Source organism: Hibiscus syriacus, unplaced genomic scaffold, assembly GCF_006381635.1.
Source record: "Hibiscus syriacus cultivar Baekdansim isolate YM2019G1 unplaced genomic scaffold, ASM638163v2 tig00110556_pilon, whole genome shotgun sequence".
NCBI lineage: Eukaryota > Viridiplantae > Streptophyta > Magnoliopsida > Malvales > Malvaceae > Hibiscus > Hibiscus syriacus.
This window is the reverse complement of record NW_024062779.1, coordinates 2,281,956-2,303,618: the sequence shown is the minus strand read 5'-3', so window position 1 is coordinate 2,303,618 and position 21,663 is coordinate 2,281,956. Positions and strand designations below refer to the sequence as shown.

Below are 21,663 nucleotides of genomic sequence, written 5' to 3'. Positions count from 1 at the left end.
TTCATGTTTTCCACCTACAATATTAATTTAATAATTTAATTTACACAAAATTTTATTTGATTGTTTTGATATTTTATAAAATATTATTTAGAATTTAAATTTAACAATATTAACCAAATAATTTAATAAATATGTTTTCAACAGTGAAATAAGTATGGACACTTTTATAAAAATGATATATACTTTTTTGAAAGTTATGTAATTTATGTTTCAATTTTTTAATAGTGTTTCATGTTTTCCACCTACAATATTAATTTAATAATTTAATTTACACAAAAAATTATTTGATTGTTTTGATATTTTATAAAATATTATTTAGATTTTAAATTTAACAATATTAACTAAAGATAATAATAAATATATTTTCACAGTGAAATAAGTATGGACACTTTTATAAAAAGGATAGATAATTTACAATATAACAGGTAAAAATATGACAAAACCAGATTCATTATGACAAAACCGGTAAAATTTACTTGATATGTTAAACGTATGGACACTTTTATAAAAAGGATAGATACTTACCGATAACCAAAGTTTACCGGTTACCAAATTTTTTAATAGTTTTTCATATTTTCTACCTAAAACATTATTAGTTGTCAACATAATAGGTACCGCTAAACCGAATTTATTAAATACATTTTAATGTATCCGGTAATGCTGTATATTAACCGTATATTAACCCGCCTTTCCTGAGACAATCCCAGCATTGACTATGTAAATAATTTCATCTCTTTTAGCCTAAAAGCATATACGATACAACAAGCGCGTAACTAAGTAGAGAATAAGATATAGAGAAAAAGAACATGTTATCTTGAAACTGTCTCAGTGAAATGGATTGTCTTGTATGAAAATCTGTCCGAACGCTGAATTTTCAATACTTTCTCAGTATTAAATGCTTCGGGCAAAGAGGCATTTGAGAAAAGCAAGAAGTTCCTAACAATTTGAAGCCTGAATTTTTGTCATTGAGCATAGGTTTAGATTCTTCAGCAAATGATTCTAAGGCATCTATACCTCACGAAGCACAGTGGTTAGGAACAAAAAAGAGTGTCCTTGAATATCTAAGACATTGTAAATGATAATTGCTACAACATTCCAACACGAAAATAGGATATCTAGTTTTGGAGAGGTCCAACAAGATAATATGATCGCCATTTTCATTATCACTTGTTCTCCTGAAGTTGTCTTAAATACCAGCCCAGGGTCTAGTCAGATGCTAAGATAAGGGTAGCCATTTCAATATTTTCTGGTTCAAGTACGTCATTTACCCGTTTTGTCCTCAACATCTCAGACGGAAGGATGGACAGGTTGGGATCACTTCTAGGTATCAAAAATAGGAACCCAATTGGGATAAGTCTTAACATGCTCCGGATGATAATGGTTATCCAAAGGTTGTCAAATTGTGTTCGTGTAACATTCAGCATATGGAGCACTAGGCCTCCTGACCAGGCTGATGAAAGTAGCCCTATATGATCGATTGACATGATTAGAGCGAAGAAAGTGCCTTCTATACCAGATGGGCTAAGCTTGGAGCTGAGTACAAGAAAAGGCATCCATTTAATATGCCCAATCATACGAGATACAGCTTCATCAATCACCACAAAGAAATAATCTGGCATACCAAGTTTCAAATTTATACGCAACGCCAATACCAAATGAGCAATCCAGATATAACATACAACAGCTGGGCCCAAAACAGTATATCACGAAAAGGATGATTTTTCAAAAAGTTCTAGTATAGAAGCACCCCAAAAAGAGAGCCCACAACACCTACAGAGAATATAGATCCAACAATTTCCTGCAAAAAGCATACAACTAAAAGATTTATCCTAGATAATAAGGGGGAAAGTCAAAATGCTCATACCACACTCTATTAAGTTTTCATGTTGACTATTTGAGGTTATTCCAGTGTTTAGACTACATGAATAACAAAAGTTGAAAACATCACGAACACAGTTTAGCGACTTAAAAATGGAAGAAAACACATGTAGAAAGGTGCAAATAAACACTAATAAACATTATATGTATGACTGTATCGATAAATGTGCCTAGAGAGGTTGCACAAGTAGATCCATCTCCATTAATTAGAATGAATTGGCCAATCAACCCAACCCAAATAACTTTAAAAGTGAAAAATTGACTACTTGAATTTGAATTAGCCTAAAAGCAACCTGAAATCAAAATGACTAAACCAAGACCAACACCTACTAGTATAGGTGGCAAAGAATGACCTGACTTCACCCACAATGAAAGTGAATCATCTTTAAAAGTCAAAATGAAAATGATTTGAACCTAAAATAACATAAAATCCGGCTACCCAATGGCCAAACAACTGAAAGCAGGAGCAACACACATCCACTTGGAACCGGCTCACTGATCCAATTGCCAACCCCAAAGATACAATTTATTACTGAATCAAATGTAATATAAAACATGGAACAAAACATTCTCCTCCTTGTGAGGAAGAAAAAAATGGTTCTACCTGTGAGAAAGATGGGCCGTCTTTTGCATATGTGTACCAGTAGAACATCCCTTCATGGATATGCAAACCTAGTGCAAGAGACAAGTACATGTATAAACACGGTCTCCAAACATCCTAGCATTTCAGAGTTGTCCACATAACCTTGCTAGCTTCTAGAAACTTCTCCTTTACCTAATTTCAATTCAATATTTCAATATATGCAGCGAAGAACCAAGAGATTAATGCAGAGCTTGCAAAGAAATATTATTTACTCTTCCATAAGCAAAGTTGCGCACACGAGATTCTCTCAACAAGATTCCAACCAAAACAACAAGGCTAGCAGGGACAATAAGCAACCCAAATACGCCCTGCAAGAAAAGTAACACCTTCAATTACTCGTGCAACAAAGATGAAACTTAGTGGCCTAATGATGGGAACACTGAGTACATGTAAACCTTGAAATCAAACAAGTGAAAGCATATCCTACGTCCTAATATGATTGATTGAAATTTGTAACTCCATTGGTTACCAAAGGGGGAAAAATGCTTGTATCAAAATTTATATTGTGTAAGATCTTCTATTATGGATATATTGGCAACCAACATGTAATATTTACAAGAGATTCTGCATTCTTGTGTCTAAAGAGACACATAACAACACAGAAAGACAGGTTCTAAATTCTTATCAGGTGAGGAAAATATAGATTTCAATTAGGCTGTGAGATTGTATGCCTTGACTAAAGTAGCTGTCAAATCAGATCAAATAAGCCATGTTAAGGCAGATAGCTGTTGCTTTATACCTGTACAAAGTTTCGAAAATCAAAATTTTACCGATTTATTATTGGATCCATCACAGACCATAACACCACTTAACATTATTCAGAATACCATTCTACAATGCTCTGTTATTTTCTATTATATCAACTAGTATTAAATTTTATAAACGATTTTAGTACTGTAAAGATTAAGATAAATGGAATTCAATGGCAGAAAGAGCTTGGTTTCTTTTTACCAAAGAATTTAATTAAATTTACTTCTTAAATGCTAGGAATGAACCATAGTATTTACTACTTAGAACTAATATTCAATTGAAATTGTTCAATCAAATGATGAGTCGGTTTGAGTTAGCCATACTGAATTTCCAAAAATATCAGAATATCGCAATCGATAGCTACTAAAATACTGGGAGGAAATAGACCTTAGCTCCAGCTAGGTGAGCAAAAAAGCCACTAAGCGAGAATCCTAACAATGCTCCAATAGAAGAGCTCAGCCCACACAAGCTCTGCATATCACCAGCAAGGGAAGGACTTATAGTATGCTGTGTGACACAGGCATCGATAGCCACATCTGCAATTGCAATACCAGCACTTCCTGCCACCAGAGATAACAAGGCGAATCCAAGATGCAGATTCTGGTGTAGTGACAGAATTAGCATGGAGATTACACCAAGAAACCCTGAAATAATTAAAAATAAACATGTCAAAAAATTGCACTGATCATATAAGTAGTGAGCTGTCTATCTTCAGTCATCTTCTTACTTATTACTATTCCTATAATCCTATCTTGTTTTCATATCCAACTTTTCCTCTATCCCGTTCCTTTCCACCACTTTCCCTCCAATCACCGACACATATAATGAAATTATAAACAAACCAGAGAACCAAAGGGAATTCTTTCCTCTCCGTTCTCACAATTGAAACATAGTAAAAAGAAATTTCATTAAAATCTGATATTTCTTGATTGTAATCATCTATAATATCAATTTTTTTTTGCCGAAAACAATGAAGAAAGTAACAAAGACACTCGAACAGACTTAAAAATCATTGACATCCTAAAAGTACTCTTTTTTTTTTGGCAAATAGGGAAAAATCACCAATCAGAATCTAAAATTCAGGTAAAACAAAAAAATGACAATAATATTAAAAACCTCAATAATAAATAACCCAACACACACACACAATGTGTTGGGTAATTAATAATTTACCAGCAAAAACGAAATAAGGGCATCTCCGATAACCAAGAATGGGTACAACATCAGTAAGCAGACTCCAAAGAGGCTTAACAATCCAAGGAAAATGGATTACCCCGATCAAGACCTGTGCTTGAGAGGGTTGCCTTCTGCTCATCTTTCATGTAATACTGTGTGCTAACTCTACTCAATCCCACACCAAAACCCTGACTGATCCCATACACTATCACCACTCCCAACAAAGCTCCAATGCAACTCTTCACTCGACATTTTCAACCATTTTATCGGTTTTAACATCGTTTCCAGAAAACCCTTTTTGGGGTTATTCCTTCTCACATGGCTATCTGATGTATCCTGATGAAGTGGTTTTGTCTCTGTTTTTCTTCTTCTTCTTCCATCATTGCTAAAAAAGGTGATTTTTTTGATCTGGGTATTTGACTAGAGAGTTCAAAACACGGAAATTTTGGGACCCTGGAGTTGGAGATTAAGGGAAGATCCAAAGAGACCCCAGAATTTCGGAAGGTGTGATAAATAGGAATCGAGGATATGTAATGAGAAATTTTAACGGGGAAATTTTGGGACCCTGGAGTTGGAGATTATGGTAAATGGTTGTTCAGCTTTTTTTTTATTATATGAAGTAAATATAATACATTATTTAAATTTTAATACTGAACGTTAATATTTTTTAATATTTTCAGTGCTCAAATTTAAATTTCAAAAAAATTATAATTGCTCTTTTATTTCGGAAATCACTCCATTCGTAGAAGGTTGTCCAACTTTGAAATGTTTCATAACTTGAACAATAAGGCAATGTGTGTTTTCAACGTTATTCGGACGTATACATAATAATCAGCATATTTTCTCCTCATAATTTATTTATAATTTTTGTGTTGGTGAATAAATTTTCTGAAGTTAGGTTTTGTTACACTAGAGGTATATATTTACCCTTCACGACGATAATTGATCCTTTAATAAATATTAGATTTTGTACACTAATGATGTAAATAAAGAAATACTTTAATATAAAATTACATTCTATGAATAATTACAAGTAGGGAGGGCACAGACATTTATATTAGAGGGTGTACGAATTTAAGAAGTTATGTTAAAGGTTTTAAGGGGTGCGAAAATAGATATTTAATAGAAAATATCAAAAAAATTAGAATATAAGATAATTTGAAAATTCTAGAATATGCGACAGGACACTCGGTCCATCCATGATTACAAGTAGATGGATAAATAATCTATATATAGATGTACTGATATTGTATTCAATTATTAGGTTGTGATATTTAATTATTAAAAGTTTGATGTTATCATGTCATATTAATAAAATATTTCTCACCAATTAAATATCTAACAAATATACATTCAAAAAAATATCTAGCGAATGATTATTTAAAAAAATTAAAACTTTAATATTTACACTTCTAACAATTTTTTTTGAAAAAAATAAAAAAAAAATTGATAGAATTATTATTTTTTAAGAGAGGGTAGATAGCAGGATGGAGTTGTTCAATTTTGGAAAAAATGTAAGACTAATCTTTGATGGGGTTAACTGAAAATTCAGGCAAACGCCGCATAGTATGGAGCCATTATCAATAGAAAGGTGTCGTCGGGACCAGTCTCTCTCAATAAAAATGCATAATTTCTTCTGTGAAATAAAAAATTCTGATAATAATAAATTAATACCTTAACATAAAGGTGGTTTCATGTAATTGACTTTCTAAAAACATATTTTATTCATTTTCAATATTGATTGATAGAAAATAGATATACAGTATAATTTATCTTCTTAATCAATTGAATTTTTATTTTAAAATGACTTATGGTTTTATTTTCTATGAGTTATTTTACGAGTTTTTCACTTCAAATCATAATCACTCATAATATTATTATTTTATATATTTAATATTACTATATTATTTTAGTATCATTTTAATAAAAATATTAATTATTAAATTATATTTAGAGACAATTTTAATAATATAAATTTTTATTGCTCTAATTATATTATTATAATATAAAATATCATAATTTTATTTTAATAAAATAATATTATTAGTAATTTCATAAAAATAATATTATTAAATTGTTGAATATTTAAAATATATTCTTTAAAATAAATATAATACTCTAATTTTAATATTGTAATTTTTAATATTTTAAAAATGCTATTATTTTAGTAAATAATTAATATAATTTATAATAATTTTATTTTAATAAAATATAATAATCTTAATATTTTTATTAATAAAATTATAGATATAACATTTTAATAATAATATTGACATAACTAATATTAAATAAATTATTTCAATATGTTAAAAATAATAATATTATTTTGTTAATTAATAATATTATTTATTGTATTTGATGTTTATAAAGAATTTAAAAAAATTACTAACCATTGAAAAATGAATTATACAACATTATACAAATATTGTAAAATAATTTTCAAAAAATAGTTTTAAGGAAATATAATTCATTTTTTAAAATTTGTTTTCTGCGAAACAAATCAACTAAATAAGAACGCATCGATGGCAATCGATAATTTGTAAAATAATCTATATTATCTATAACATACACAAAAACAAACAAGAAAAATGTACAATTTTAATTTGGTTGATCTTGGTGATGACAAATTTGTTTGGAATTAAAGGAACTGATAGGGTAATTTAGGGTATTTAATTAATTATTTTTATGATTGAAAAGATAGAAGATATATAAACATAAATAAATAAATAAATAAATAACCAACAACTAATTGATTTAATGGGGGTGAGCTATTATATTCTTTAAGCAACGTTACAATTTTGACATTTGTGAATGAAGCAAACAGGATTAGAAAATGTGTTATTGCCTTTGGGGGAGTTCAAACGGTTAATTCGGCCACCGACCGAACCAAATTTCCATTAACTGAATTAACTAAACTTCTTTTCTTTAACTATTAATCAAACTTATTTTTTTAAATATTAACCGAATTGAACTTAACAAAGTTCGGTTATTTCGAACGGTTAACTGAATTAACCAAATTCTTTATAATTTTTTTAATTAGATTAAGTTGAATATAAAAGATGTATTTTTTATTTGGATTAAAATTTAATTATGTATTAATAATTTAATGAGTATATTGAAAAATAATTGGGTATTAATTCTTAATAGGTTTGAGATTAAAATATGTATTTAATATATATAATATATTTAATATTCAATAATTTTGGTTAATTAACCGATTTCGAATCAAATTAACTGTTAACCAAATATTGAATAAATTAACCGTTCACGACCGAACTAACCAAACTAATTCGATTTGGTTGGTTAATTGGGTTAAAACAAAAAAGTGAACACCCCTAGTACTCAACCCGGATGAGTCAATTAATAGATTATATACCAATATTTATACCAAAAATAAATAAGTAAAATAAAAAAATATTTTCATGTGATTTTGATGTGATTTTAAAACATTATAAATATGTATATATATTTTTACATTTTAATAATTCATGTTTTTGTGTATAAATATATATTTATTTTCGTATCACGTTTTAATGACTTGTTATGTAATGTCTCAATTATTTATATTTAAAAGATTATGATAAATTTAAATTAAATATATTTATTTAAGAATTAGTATAAGACATCCGTTCATATAAATATCACCATGTTCAAAATTTGATCTAATTTCCCGAAGTTATATTCTAGTATTGAATACTGAAAAGCTGTTAGAAGCAAATGAATAATTTACACGACCGATGCCAATTCATGCTCTAACCCACCAACGTTGCCAATTATTATAAAATTTTTAAAAAATATTTAATGAATGAATGCCTTTATCTACATTTAAATGAACCAATACAAATAAACAAACTCAAACCCTGCAAATTTAATCATGTATCGTCACTAAATTATTATTGAATCTGATCATCAAGCTCGCAATGAAATAACGGTATCGTCAATAGATCTAGGTCGCCAAAAAATATCATCATCCTCAATGTGGCTGCTACAGTCTTGATAATCGAAGTATGTTTGAACATCGTCCGGGAAGCTTCGACGAGGTGCATCGGGTTTGGGTGAAGTTGATGGCTGCAACAAATGCCCTAATGCTGATGAAGTTGAGCTGCCACTGTCATCGCCATTAGAGCCTTGTTGAGAATTTACAGAATCGTTTGATTTGCTTTGATGATTTGAACGTAAACAATCAGCGTAACGACTTAGGTCGAAGTTTGTAACGGCGTTGAGCCCTCTGTGTTCTATGGCAGCCATGTCATATGCCACGGCTGCTTCCTCTTGTGTGGCTGAACATATTATATCATAAAAAATCAAATATTTTATTTGAACGGAAGTATTTTAAATAATACAAGTGAATTAGTGCATATAATAAAGGAGAAGTAAACATGCATGCAGATATGGGTGGAGAGTTGGAGATTTAGTACAATTGACATTTTCAAATATAAAATAGCCGAGCAGGCGAGGCTATTGAAGTTTGGTAAACCATATCTCAACGAACTGGAATTCAATATAATTCATTCCCGTCGTTTTTCTTTTGTTATATAGCTAATTGCGTACCATTTTTTTTTTAATTTTGAAAGATTAAAGTCTCCCACTATAATCGAATTAGAAATTTAGAAGCAATTTGAGTAAACAAAATTACCATATGTTCCAAGGTAGAGATATTTGTTTCCAAATACTCTGCCAATTCGAGCTTCCCATCTTCCATTGTGGTGGTGCCTACAAAGTGAATTAAATTTACGTTTGAGACTGATTCCACGTTTACTGAAGAAGAAAACGCCAAATATAAATATTTCTCACCTGGCTACGCCTCTGTATTTCGAGACCCCCCGAGCAAATCCGCTGCTTTTCCTTTGAATTTAAGTGGACGGGAAATAAAGCAAACCATTTGTTTTCTGAGAAATCGAATTTTGATTTAGATAAGGGTACTTCTACTCGAGTATTACCTGCGCAAAGATCCGATGTATTCTTTCGATTGACCCTCCATCTCCTTGAGCTCATTTCATAAGTCGATAACTACAAACGAACATTTGAAGGTTTCTTTTATAAACAAGAATCGATAAAATGATGGGAGAAAAAAAATCCAGGCGGAATCAACATACTTGGAAATTAAGGATGGTATCACGTCCCCAGTACTTCAATGCGGCCAAGTCATATGCGTGTGCTGCCGCTTCTTCATCTGCATAAGCACCTAACCAAACAGCGGTCCATCAAAAAATAATTAATTCCATCTAGTTATGATAAAAAGAAGATGGAACTTTTATACGGCAACTATATAGTTCTTGACTATGACAGCCGTATTTACGGAGGGTAATGGGGGGAAAAAAGAGAGAGAGGTGATAAAACTCACCTAAATATACTGCATTAATTTCAATTTCCATCTCATCATCGAGTAAAGCAAAACCAACCATGAAATTTAATAGAATTAAATTTGAACTGTTAGTTTGATTGTGGGGGAAAAAGAATTGCCAAAGGAAGGGGGAAATAGTTGAGGAAGAAGGATTACTATTTTTATTACCTTGTCTTCCTTTTTTGTTCTGCGATTCATTCCAGCAATTCTTATCCCACAAATGAGCTTCAAATCTCCCTGTCCATCGGTGCCTGATTAATGGAACCAATGAATTAAGGCGTCAAACAATCAAAACAGAATTGCAACAAAAAAAAAACCTAGAACGAAATCGCCATGAAAGATCACCAGTTTCCAGAAGGGACAATATTTTGTATAAACAAACTACGAAACATGATCGTTAAATATATAAAAACGTATGTATGTACGGTTAATTCACCTTGTAACACCACGGTAACTGGAGCTACGTTGAGGAGGAGAGTGACGGGGAGCAGTTTTGCGAGTCCTTTTCATTTTGGTTGTAGGTTTTGCAGCAATGGGTGCATCACTGTTTTCATTATCGGCGTCGTTCTTGTGGTTTTGATGCGAGTTTTTCGCCATAAAAACGGCTGAGCTCAAGCGTAATGAACACACAGTCTCGCGCTTCATAAACGTTCAGAATGGAAGGAGCGAAAGAATGAGAAACGATTTCAAAGGATTGAGGAAAAGAGGGGGTTAAGGTCTTTGTTTGAGGGGAAGAGAGAGCCTTCAAGGATCTGTTGGTTTTGGCCGTCGTCGAGCGGCTTTTTCTCTACTCCGCTTTGCTTTGATTTGCTTTGGTTTATAAGTAAATGCCCTCTCCAAGATAATATTTTATCATTTCCAAAATATAAAAATAATGGGATACACACCTTTAGATTAGCTGATTAACTTTCTTTGACTATTTGATTTTTGTTGATTAACTACATAAAATATTTCTGACGTGTTAGCACATTGATTCACTATCATCATTTTTATATTAATTTTTAAAGTTATTTATAAATTTTCAAACTTTAAAATAATTAAATCCAAATATATTATATTATTAAATATAGAGTTATTATTTCATATATAAATTTTATAAAATTAATTTTATATAATCTACCTATTTTAACCAAGCATATTAGAATTTAAAATTTAATTTTAAAATTATAAATTTTAAACTCTAAACCTTAAATTATAAATCTAGATTAAAATATTTAAATCTCTTCACACATATCATTTAGATAAATGATTTTATGTAAATTTAAGTTTAAACGATTTATAGATAAAGTAATTTTTTTAAAACCTACAACTATTTTAAATAGACAACAACAACAACAACAACAAAACCCAATTCCCATATGCAATGGGGTAAGGGGGAGGTAGGGTAGTAGGCTGCCCCCAACGCCAGGTTGAGAGTAGCTTCCGTGGAAGACCTCCGACAGTCAGAAAATTAAAAATATAGATAAAATGCAATGCATGTATAAATAAATACATAAATACATAGTTGAACAATATTCATATGCAGACATTAATATCATATGCGCGTTTGTACTTGGGCAGTAATCCCTGCAAATAAATCCATACGAAAAAATCTCTGCATATAGACAGAAACGTAAGACCCGACTAAATTTAAAAGTGAAGAGAATGTTACACAAAAGTCAACGAAAGCAAGCCCAGTTCTAAGCCTTCATAAATACCAATAACAGAAACGTATAAAAAGTAGAAGTTACCCACACTACTCGACTACCCTAGTTTTGAGTCTCTATACTTTCCTATCAGAGGTCATGTCCTCGGTAAGGGCTAAATCCATCAAATCAGATCTCAAGCAGTCTTCCCACTTCCGCCTTGGTCGTCCTCGCCTTCTGGCACCGTCGACTGTAATCGACTCTACCCTCCTGACCGCATCCGACGGTAGTCGCCTAAGGACATGCCCAAACCACCGTAGTCTTCCCTCCCTCAATTTTTAGGAAACAGGCACCACCCCCAAGGACATCCTAAAAGCAGAGTTTGTTGTCATATCCCACAGAGTCCTACCGCATGTCCATCGAAGCATTCTCATTTCTGCGGCCTCTATCCTCCTTACATGATCCTTTTTGGTTTCCCAACATTCTGATCCATACAGCAGTGCTGGTCTTATTGCCATTCTATAAAATTTTCCTTTAAGTTTTAGAGACACCTTCTTGTCACACAAAACTCTAGTAGCGACCCTCCACTTTAGCCATCCCGCCTTTATACGGTGTGTAACGTCATCTTCTACACCCCCATCTTTATGTATCATAGACCCTAGGTACTTGAAACGATCCTTTGAGGGGAGAACGTGTCCTTCTATGCATACTTCTACATCTTCATCGTTTTGGTCCCCACTGAAGTTTAAACATAAATACTCTGTCTTTTCAATATTGATCCTTAGACCTTTTTCTTCCAAAGCAGTCTTCCAGGTAGCCAGTCTACTATTCAACTCAGATTTTGTTTCAGCAAATGTCGTCAGCGAAAAGCATACACCATGGTACACCGTTAGGTGTCGCACAATAGATGTCGTCCATAATCAAGGCGAAGATGTAAGGGCTAAGAGTTGACCCCTGGTGGAGTCCGATTTCCACTGGGAATGCCTCGGTGTCGCCAACTGTAGTCCTGACGTGTGTAGTAGATCTACAATACATATCACGAATCGCCCGGATATAAGCAGTTGGGATCCATATCGTTTCCAAAGTCTTCCAGATCGTATCTCGGGGAACGCTATCATAACCCTTCTCAAGGTCAATGAATGCCATGTGAAGATCTCTAGACTTTTCCCTATATTTCTCCATAAGTCGTCGAAGTAGATGAATCGCCTCCGTGGTATACATGTCTGGCATAAAGCCAAATTGGTTTTCCGAAACCCTAGTAACTTGTCTCAACCTAACCTCTATCACCCTTTCCCATAGCTTCATGGTATGACTGAGTAGTTTAATACCTCTGTAGTTACCACAACGTTGGGGATCTCCTTTATTCTTATAGATTGGTATCACCGTGGACTCTCTCCACTCCTCTGGCATCTTGGCAGTCTCTAAAATAATATTAAAGATGTTGGTCAACCACTTAACTCTCTCTTCTCCTAGGGCCAACCACACAGTGATAGGAATTTGATCAGGACCGACAACTTTGTCCCTTCCCATCTTTCTAAGAGCCATTTTGACTTCCTCAAACCCAATCCTACTTTCAGGGAAGTCATTGGCCGTAGTATGATGGTCGGCTGACCCATCAACGGTATTATATCTACAGGGATAGGCACCGTCATTAAATAAGCCAAAGAAGTAACTACCCCAAACCATCTTAATATCATGATCTTTCGCTAAAAGAACACCATTGTTGTCCTTAATAAACCTAATGCTACCTAAATCCTTTTTCTTATTCTCCCTAGATTTTGCAAGCCTAAATATGCCGTTTTGTCCATCCTTGGTGTCTAATCTCTTGTACATTTCCTCGTATGCCTTATCCTTTGCTTTAGCCACCGTTTTCTTGGCTTCCGCTTTGCCTCCTTGTATCTTTGTTTAGCTCTCGACCTTTCTTCGTCGTCATTGCATTGTAGAAACTCCTTGAAGCAAGTTTGCTTTGTCTTCACCTTAGTTTGGACTTCGTCGTTCCACCACCACGATTCTTTATGTTCCTTGGCCTTCCCTGTCGACAACCCAGGGTGTTTTTGCCCATCTCTCTGATGGAATTTGCCATATTTTTCCATAACAAATCTGCATTATTTGAGTTTGTAGTTCCAAAACCTGTATTAGACAAAACCTTACTCCTAAAGTCATCAGCTGTCGCTCCATGTAACTTCTTCCAAATGATCCTAGGTTTACCCAGTTTAGCCCTCCTATGAGTGCTCCGCCCGTGCGGTACGCGAAACACCAAAACCAATAATTTGTGTTGCGATGCGCATGCCTCTTCAGGGGACACCTTACAGTCAATGCAAGCCCATCGATCCCGATTTTAAACCAGGATGTAGTCGATTTGGGTACAATGTCCCCCGCTATGAAACGTAATCAAGTTCGCATCTCTCTTATTAAATAAGGAGTTAGTGACCACCAAATCGTGTGCAGTAGCAAATTCAAGTAACGTACGTCCCTCATCGTTCCTGCTACCATAACCGAAACCCCCATGAACACCGTCAAACCCGTCGGTTGCACTACCTATATGGCCATTGAAGTCTCCCCCTATGAAAACTCTTTGGTCCTCCGGAATGCTCCTAAGTACATCATCTAACTGATCCTAGAAGGAACATTTCTCCCCCTCCCCTAGGCCAACGTGTGGGGCGTACACTGAAAGGACATTCACCACTTCCTCTTCTATAATAACCTTAATCATCATGATCCTATCCCGATATCTACAAACTTCAACTACATTTTCCTTGAGCCTAGAGGATACCAAGATACCCACCCCATTTCTAGCTTTATCTACGCCTGAATACCACAATTTGTACCCATTACACTCTCTGGCGCGAGCCCCTTTCCACCTAGTCTCCTAAAAACATGCAAAATCTATTTTCCTTTTAGTAAGTACGTCGGTCAGCTCTAGCAGCCTAGCATTTAATGTGCCTACATTCAACGAGCAAACTCTAAGTCTAGTCTCCTTGTCACCACTATATCGAGCCCTCCCCCTATACCCCATGGCTCTAAAAGACGGGCATGACCTCAAGTAATCATCTATAGTCGAAGCTATGAGAAACTATGAAAATGAAACCAAAGAAGACAGAAGATGCACTAGAAAAATGCTAGAGAATTGAGGGGTACTAAAAAGCCTAGTTGGTTACTAAGTACGATTTTAATTTATTGCTAGTAAGTTTATTAACAATTATAAGATAAATTGTGTAATTAGGTTAATAATAATAATAAGTAAGTTTATTAACAATTATAAGGTTCAAATAAAGATCGACTGGAATATAATATACGGGGGAAACAATATTAAAAGTACCTGATTCGTGGGTGATTTGAGCTTAAAAAGAGAGAGCAAGCGAGAGAGAGAGAGAGGTCTAAGAGTTTACTTTTCAAGTATGGGTAATATCTTAAAAATCCAGATACAGTTCTCAAGAGTAATGAACGAATCAAAAACAACTGAATCACCTAATTAACACATAAATATCATTGATCCATTCAAAATATACCAAAATAAAAAGTCTTAAATCTCTACAAAACAAATTTAAACTACGAAGGCAAGCCGATCTAAAAGATTCACATACAACGGACAGATTTAGTAAGAGAAAGCGAGGAAAGAATATACTCAGACAAAAATAAAATAAAAGTAAAGAGTAAACCCCCAAAAAGAGAGATCTTTTAGCTGGAAGCTGAAGAATACAAGTAGATCAACCACTTGTTTAGCAGTGACTGGAATATGGGTGTTAAAGGGGTCGATGGTTCTCGGTCGAGCACAGGGAGATGGGGAGAGATCAGAAAAACTGTAAAAATTGCACAATAACCCAGCAAACAAGTCGAGATTATAAACAAAGAAAACGCAAACGGAAGAACCTGTTGAAGCTGGTTGTGGATCCAAGAAAAGCTGTTTCCACAAAATCAGTTATTCTCTCGATGAAAAAAAATCAAGACAAGAAAAGTTGGTAAATACTAATTAAAATATACATTTATATTAATTTTAATAAATTTGTTCAAAGGAATAATATAAGGAACGACAACCTAATTTAAGGCTAAAGAATTATAGATAATAGACGCAAACGATAATATTATAAAAAAATATAACATTTCTGATAGGGTGCAACCTAAAATGTTAATATCCTTTGTGTCACCTGCTTTCACAACTCAGTCCCATAGTTATGTTTTTTTTAGAAGAATGAACATGTTGTTGAGCATTGAGTTTGTAATACCCCAAATTTTGACTAGTGACTAAAATATAAGTTTTAAAAATTTGAAGGCTAAACTATAAACTTGTAAAAGTTTAGAGAACAATAATATAATTTTGAAAAGTTATAGATTTTAACAAGGATTTTTGTGGGAATCATATTTTCGGTACGGGATTTGTGTTAAAAGCTATAAAGCGATAAAGTCAGGTATTGAAATCGAATAATTGTATCGAATCAGAATTTATAAAAATTTGAAAGATGTTAAAAATGGTTGTAAATATTATTTCCATATATAGATTTGGCTTAGAACAATGTAATTTTTCAGATTTGGTCGAATAGTGGAATTTTAGTGACTAAAGTGCAATTTTCTAAAATTGCATGGTCAAAGTGAAAATTCAAAGTCAAGTTGATTCATCTTTGACTAAGGAATATTTTAATGGAGGAAATGGCAATGGCAATTGGTTATGTTTAAGATTCATTAATGGTATTTTTGAAATTTCTCATAATTGAATAAAAAAATCAATTACAATAATTTAAAGACAATTGTAAAGGCTAATTTAATGTTAGCATAATCAAGAAATTAGTCATTTTCAGCATGTTATTCTTCTCTTGGCCGAACCACCTAGCTTGAGGTAAGAAAAAATTTTGTTTTGATTTTTTAAGTTATACATTTGATTTTTTTATTAAACTATTAGATAGAGAATTAATATACATGAAATTCTCTATCATTTGGTACCAATATTTCATAGTGAAGATGCTTATATGTTGAGATTGAAGGTTAGAGTTTGTGTAGGTTTTTTGGAGTTTGAAGAATTAATGAAAGATTATTATATTTTTGATGTTTGAGATTAATTTTTCAAGCATGTATGATGTTTAAAATCAAGTGTAGAATGATTTAAAGCATTTGGCCTAATTAGGGTTTTGGTGATTGATTAGATTTTGGTTCAATTTGATGTTGTGTTGATTAGAATAACATGAATTTGAAGTAAGGAAGTTGAATTCATGCTTGCAATTGAATGAAAAGCTAGTCTTATGATCATAGTAAAATTGAACCATTGGGGAAAAAAATTAGGGAAAAATATTGAAAAATTTCTTATGGTCTAGATTGATATTAGAAGTGTTATATGTGACTTGGAGATCAATTTGGATCAATTTGGAGCCTTGAGTTAGTAAAAGGGTTAATATACAAGTTTTGGGAATTGTGGGATATTATTGCAAGAATATAATATTTGAAGGGTTAATGCTGATTTTCGATAGTTGAAAATGCTGGAAATTTAAGTTGGAAAGTGTAACATCCCAAACTATGGGTTAGTGACTAAATGGTAAAGTTTGAGAATTTGGTGATTAAAGTAGAAGAATGGATTAGTTCAATGATTTTTCTGGAAATAAATCCTAAAAGTTGTTAGTAATTATCAAATGAAGTAGAGGAAAAAATGGTCATTTAACTAATAAATGAATTAAAAATAAATATGATAAGGATATATATATTAGAGGGGATAAGGATGAAGAGATATTCTCTTCATCATCTTCTTCTTCTTATTCTTCTTCTTCTTCTTCATGTACGAGAGAAAGAAAGAGCCAAGCTTGCAAAGGTAAGATTCCTTGTTAGCTGATTATTTGTTAATTTTAAGAGTGGGTTTTGATCATTAGGTAATACTTAAGCTTATGGAAAGCTTAAGTTGTCTTAAAATCAAAAGATGAAGAAGTTATAAGAGATTTAATAAAACAAGCTTTTATATGAAATCATGATATAGAGTTGATAAGTTGAATTTTAAGTTGAATTTGATTTGTCATCTATGAGAATAAGAAGATAGAAGTGTTAGAATTGTATTTATAACATATTGAAATTTGAGTAAGATTCTTGAATTACATATGAAGGATAGGATTTTGAAGTCATAGAGGATTTTCATGGATATAAGTTAGTTTAAGTAATGGTAATTGGGTTTAATGACATGGTAGGGGTTTAAAATAGAAGAATTGAAGGAAAATTTGATGATTTTCGAGCTTAAAATACAATCTCTGGGTAGAGGGAGCCGATATGAATGGGAATCGATTCCCCCTCTTGAACGAAAAATTCCAGTATGTTCAGGGGGTATCGATTCCCCTGGGGGGGTATCGATTCCCCCCTAAATGAAAATATAGAATTTGATTCATTAAACCGGTTTAAGTTATTAACATCAAGTTTAAAGTTTAGGCTTCTGATAGTTGTTTTGAAATGATATATTTATGTAGATATAGAACGTGATCCCGTTCTGAATCAACTGAAGGATTAGAATCGAATCAAAGCAAAGCTAAGGTGAGTGCAATTTAATTTGTACTTATATTATGAATAAAAATTTGGCTTGCGATGAGCCAGTGATGGAGTTACTATGGTAAAAGTAACTCTAAAATGTTATTTGATTGGTGATCAATGTTATGATTTGTGTGGTTATGAGATATATAGTTATATGGAAAGTATATGAATATATGAGCTTATAATATGTGATATGAATAAGCTATAAAATGATTTATGTGAATATATGCAATTGTGATGCGTGTTATATGATATTAGATATATGTTTACACATACATATGGTATGTGACCGAAGAGAATGAACATGTGATTATAAGATCAATGATTACACGTACATTGGTACGTGACTGAAAGAAAAGATATATGTTCATAAGAGAAGGATATGAATAAGTAAAGTGAATGTTATGTGTTAATGCCCAGTTATGTGATAGAGAGCTAGTGGTATAGTTGGCATGCCAAGGGTCGAGGGTTTACCTATGTTCTTCGGACATAGGACTGTTTACCTATGTTCTTCGGGACATATGGATGTTTACCTATGTTCTTCGGGAATATGGACTGTTTACCTAGGTTCTTCGGACATATGGACTGTTTACCTAGGTTATTCGGAATCTATGGACTGGTCCTTCGGGATGAATACTGAACTAAGGTTCGGTGCCCCATGAGGGAATTGATACGAGCTGTGGTACAGCATTAGTGCACAACCTCAATGTACTCACATACCTTAAGTTCTCAATAGTGTACATGGGCTAATAAAGATCAAACAAACATTGAATGTGATATGTATACGATGGGTTTATAAATGGTTATCAAAGGTAAGTGGTTTGAAATGTTACATGAACCATATGATGTTATGTGTGTTTCTTAATGATACGATGGTATATGTTTATGTATGATTTATGTTATATGAAATATATATGTTTTATATGCCTCACTAAGTCAACGACTTAGCGTGTGATTGTTTCGCAAGTAGGTTTCGAGAAGAGTAAAGAGTAATGCGGAGCAAGACAGGTCAGTTCTCCTTACCAAATGTCAGATCAGAAAATATGTATGTATATAGAGTGTAGTTGGGATGTAGTCTAAAGATATAAATTGTATGAACTCTGATATTTTTAAACGTTTGAAAAAGTTAAATGTTATAAAAGTTTTTAAATTACTCACTATTTTATACGAATAAATGTTTGAAAAGTCAATGACACTTCAGACTCGTATCCGGGTCGGATACGGGTTGGGGGTGTTACAGAAAGATATTTGGAACCAAATTTCAAATGTGGTAAAATTTGAGCGTGGAACTCAAAAGTGTCAATATTATGGGGGCTTGATTTAATTTGGTCTTAATTTGAATCATTTCAATAAATTTAACCCTCTGTATTTAAAAATTCTATCATTTTCTGCACGAATCAACTTACCTCAGTGGTTAAAGGAATCATTGTTGTTCTAAAGGTCACGGGTTCGAGCACCAACGACTGTAGCAGTATGATTGAGCGTTTATTGTCAAATGATTAAGAATATTTAGAATATATATTACTTTGTAATCACCTTAGTTTAATAAAAAAAAATCATTTTAGTCTTTATTATTCTTTTGTTTTGTTATTCTCTCAAAAATGTTTTATTCCTTTCTTGTATAATAATATTTTAAATGTAACTTCTGTTGCTTGATGGTAGAATGTAGTTATCCAACAACCTTTTTTTATTCTATATGTTTATTTGATTTGATAATATTGTAAAAAATGAAATTGATGAAATTTTTAAATATAAAGGTTAAATTCATTAAATTATTTCAAATTATGACACAATTAATATAATTTATAAGTTTTGAGGACTAAAGATAGTATTATACCATGACATATTAGACTTTGGTTTCAATTTTAATACCGAATGATCCTTTTGTAACAATACTTCTAATTGAGTACCTGTTTGTTACAAAATCCATAACAGTATGACTTTGGTTGTGGTTTACCCATTTTGTTGTACAAAATGCGATGCATGCATTCGTGGTGAATACATTTTCATAGACAAAAAGACGCGTGGAAGCTGCCCAATAAATCATTTTTTTTTGTTGGAGGTTGAAAGTTGAAAGTGCCAACATGCATGGTTAATTAATGGTATGGACATTCTTAGTTAAGGTGGTGGCTTATATCTACTTTTCCATTAAATTAAATGCATTCAAAACTTTGATCCATTGTATTAGATATGTGTTTAAAATTTTTTATTTATATAAATTCTAGTGTATTAATATAATATAAGTTCGAGACACTCATATTTGTATTATATTATTTTTTTTAATATCATTTTATATCGCAATTTGATTATTTTCCATGGGGTCAAAATTCAATCCAGTTGGACCCAGACAACGGCTCTTTTAAATTAACATTGGTCTGAAAATTTTTAACATGTACTGATATACCTTCTACTTTCCTTTTTATGTCGAGAACTTAAAAATATATATCGACAAATTAAGGGTAAATACATTCAAATTAATCCTAAAAGAATGTATAAAAATCAAGATTAAATACAATTATATACTAAAGGTAACAAGAAAAATGGTAGAGAATAACCCAAAAAGATACATTAGCCTTGTGATTTGGTAGCTGTTACGAAGCCGTGTGTTTTCAGCGTATGGGTATGGGTTGGTTATCCGTGAGTTGGGATTTCATCAATTAATGATTTGATTGTCAGTTTTTTTTTAATTTGGACTAATATAATAAACAATAGATGAGTTTACGGTGCACGTCACACACCGATATGTACTAATATAAATATATAAATAGTTATTAAACTATGAGAAGATGTTCTTTTTGGTTATTTAACTTTTAAAAAATTATAAAATGAATATTAAATTTTAGATTTCGTTAAAAAGAAGTATCGATGTTTGACTATCGTTAAAGACTAATGTGACATATTAAATTAATAAAAAAAATCTCATTTGCTTTTAAAAAAAATTGTTTTTTTTTTCAATAATTTTAAGTAATAATTCCAAAAAAATAGAAACTTTTTTAAATATATGGATTTTCAAAGTTTACTTTTGAAATTATAAATGTATTTTTAAAATCATATTTAAAACTATTAAAAAATTAAAGAATTGAATCACTGTTTAATAAAAAATAATTTCATTTCTATAACTGAAATTATTGTATCTCAAAAATTATAAATTATAAAATTTCAAATATAATCACAATTAAATAAAAATAATTATAATTTTTTTGTGAATTAACAAATTCATTTTTTTAAAATAATTATAATTTTATGAATGAAAAGATTAATTATAAAGTTATAATTTTAAAAATAAATTGTGAATATATATATATATATATATGATTGAATTTTTAGAATTATTATTTTAAAATATTTAGAAAATATCAAAATAAAATTTAGTTTACAACTGAGAGTTGAATGAGATATTTCTTTTATTAATTTAACATGTTAAGTTATCCTTTTAGTGATAATTAAAGATGTAATATTCATTTTATAATACAATTGAGAGATTGATTGAATGAGGTATTATGTAACTTTTAAAAGTTTAATATTCAAAGGAGTAATTTAGTATAGTTTAATGACCAGTTACAAATTTTACCTTCAAGATCAGTAGTATACTTCAATACATGCATGTAGTATAATTTTCATAAACAATAAAAAAAATTACCCATTAATAATTAAGGTTATTGGTTGGGGTTGTCGGTACCTATATTTGGGCGGTTTTAAGTTGTTCGTCTTCATCTAACTTCTCGGCGACAAATTATTCTGTTATTCGAGGCGTT

The 21,663-nt window shown here is 31.7% G+C and overlaps 2 pseudogenes; both read right to left on the bottom strand.

Annotated features, from left to right (window-relative positions):
- Positions 1-709: 709 nt before the first annotated feature.
- LOC120131580 lies at positions 710-4,951 on the bottom strand (annotated as a pseudogene).
- A 3,390-nt stretch (positions 4,952-8,341) lies between these two features.
- Positions 8,342-10,432, bottom strand: LOC120131391 (annotated as a pseudogene).
- Between the last annotated feature and the right edge of the window lie 11,231 nt (positions 10,433-21,663).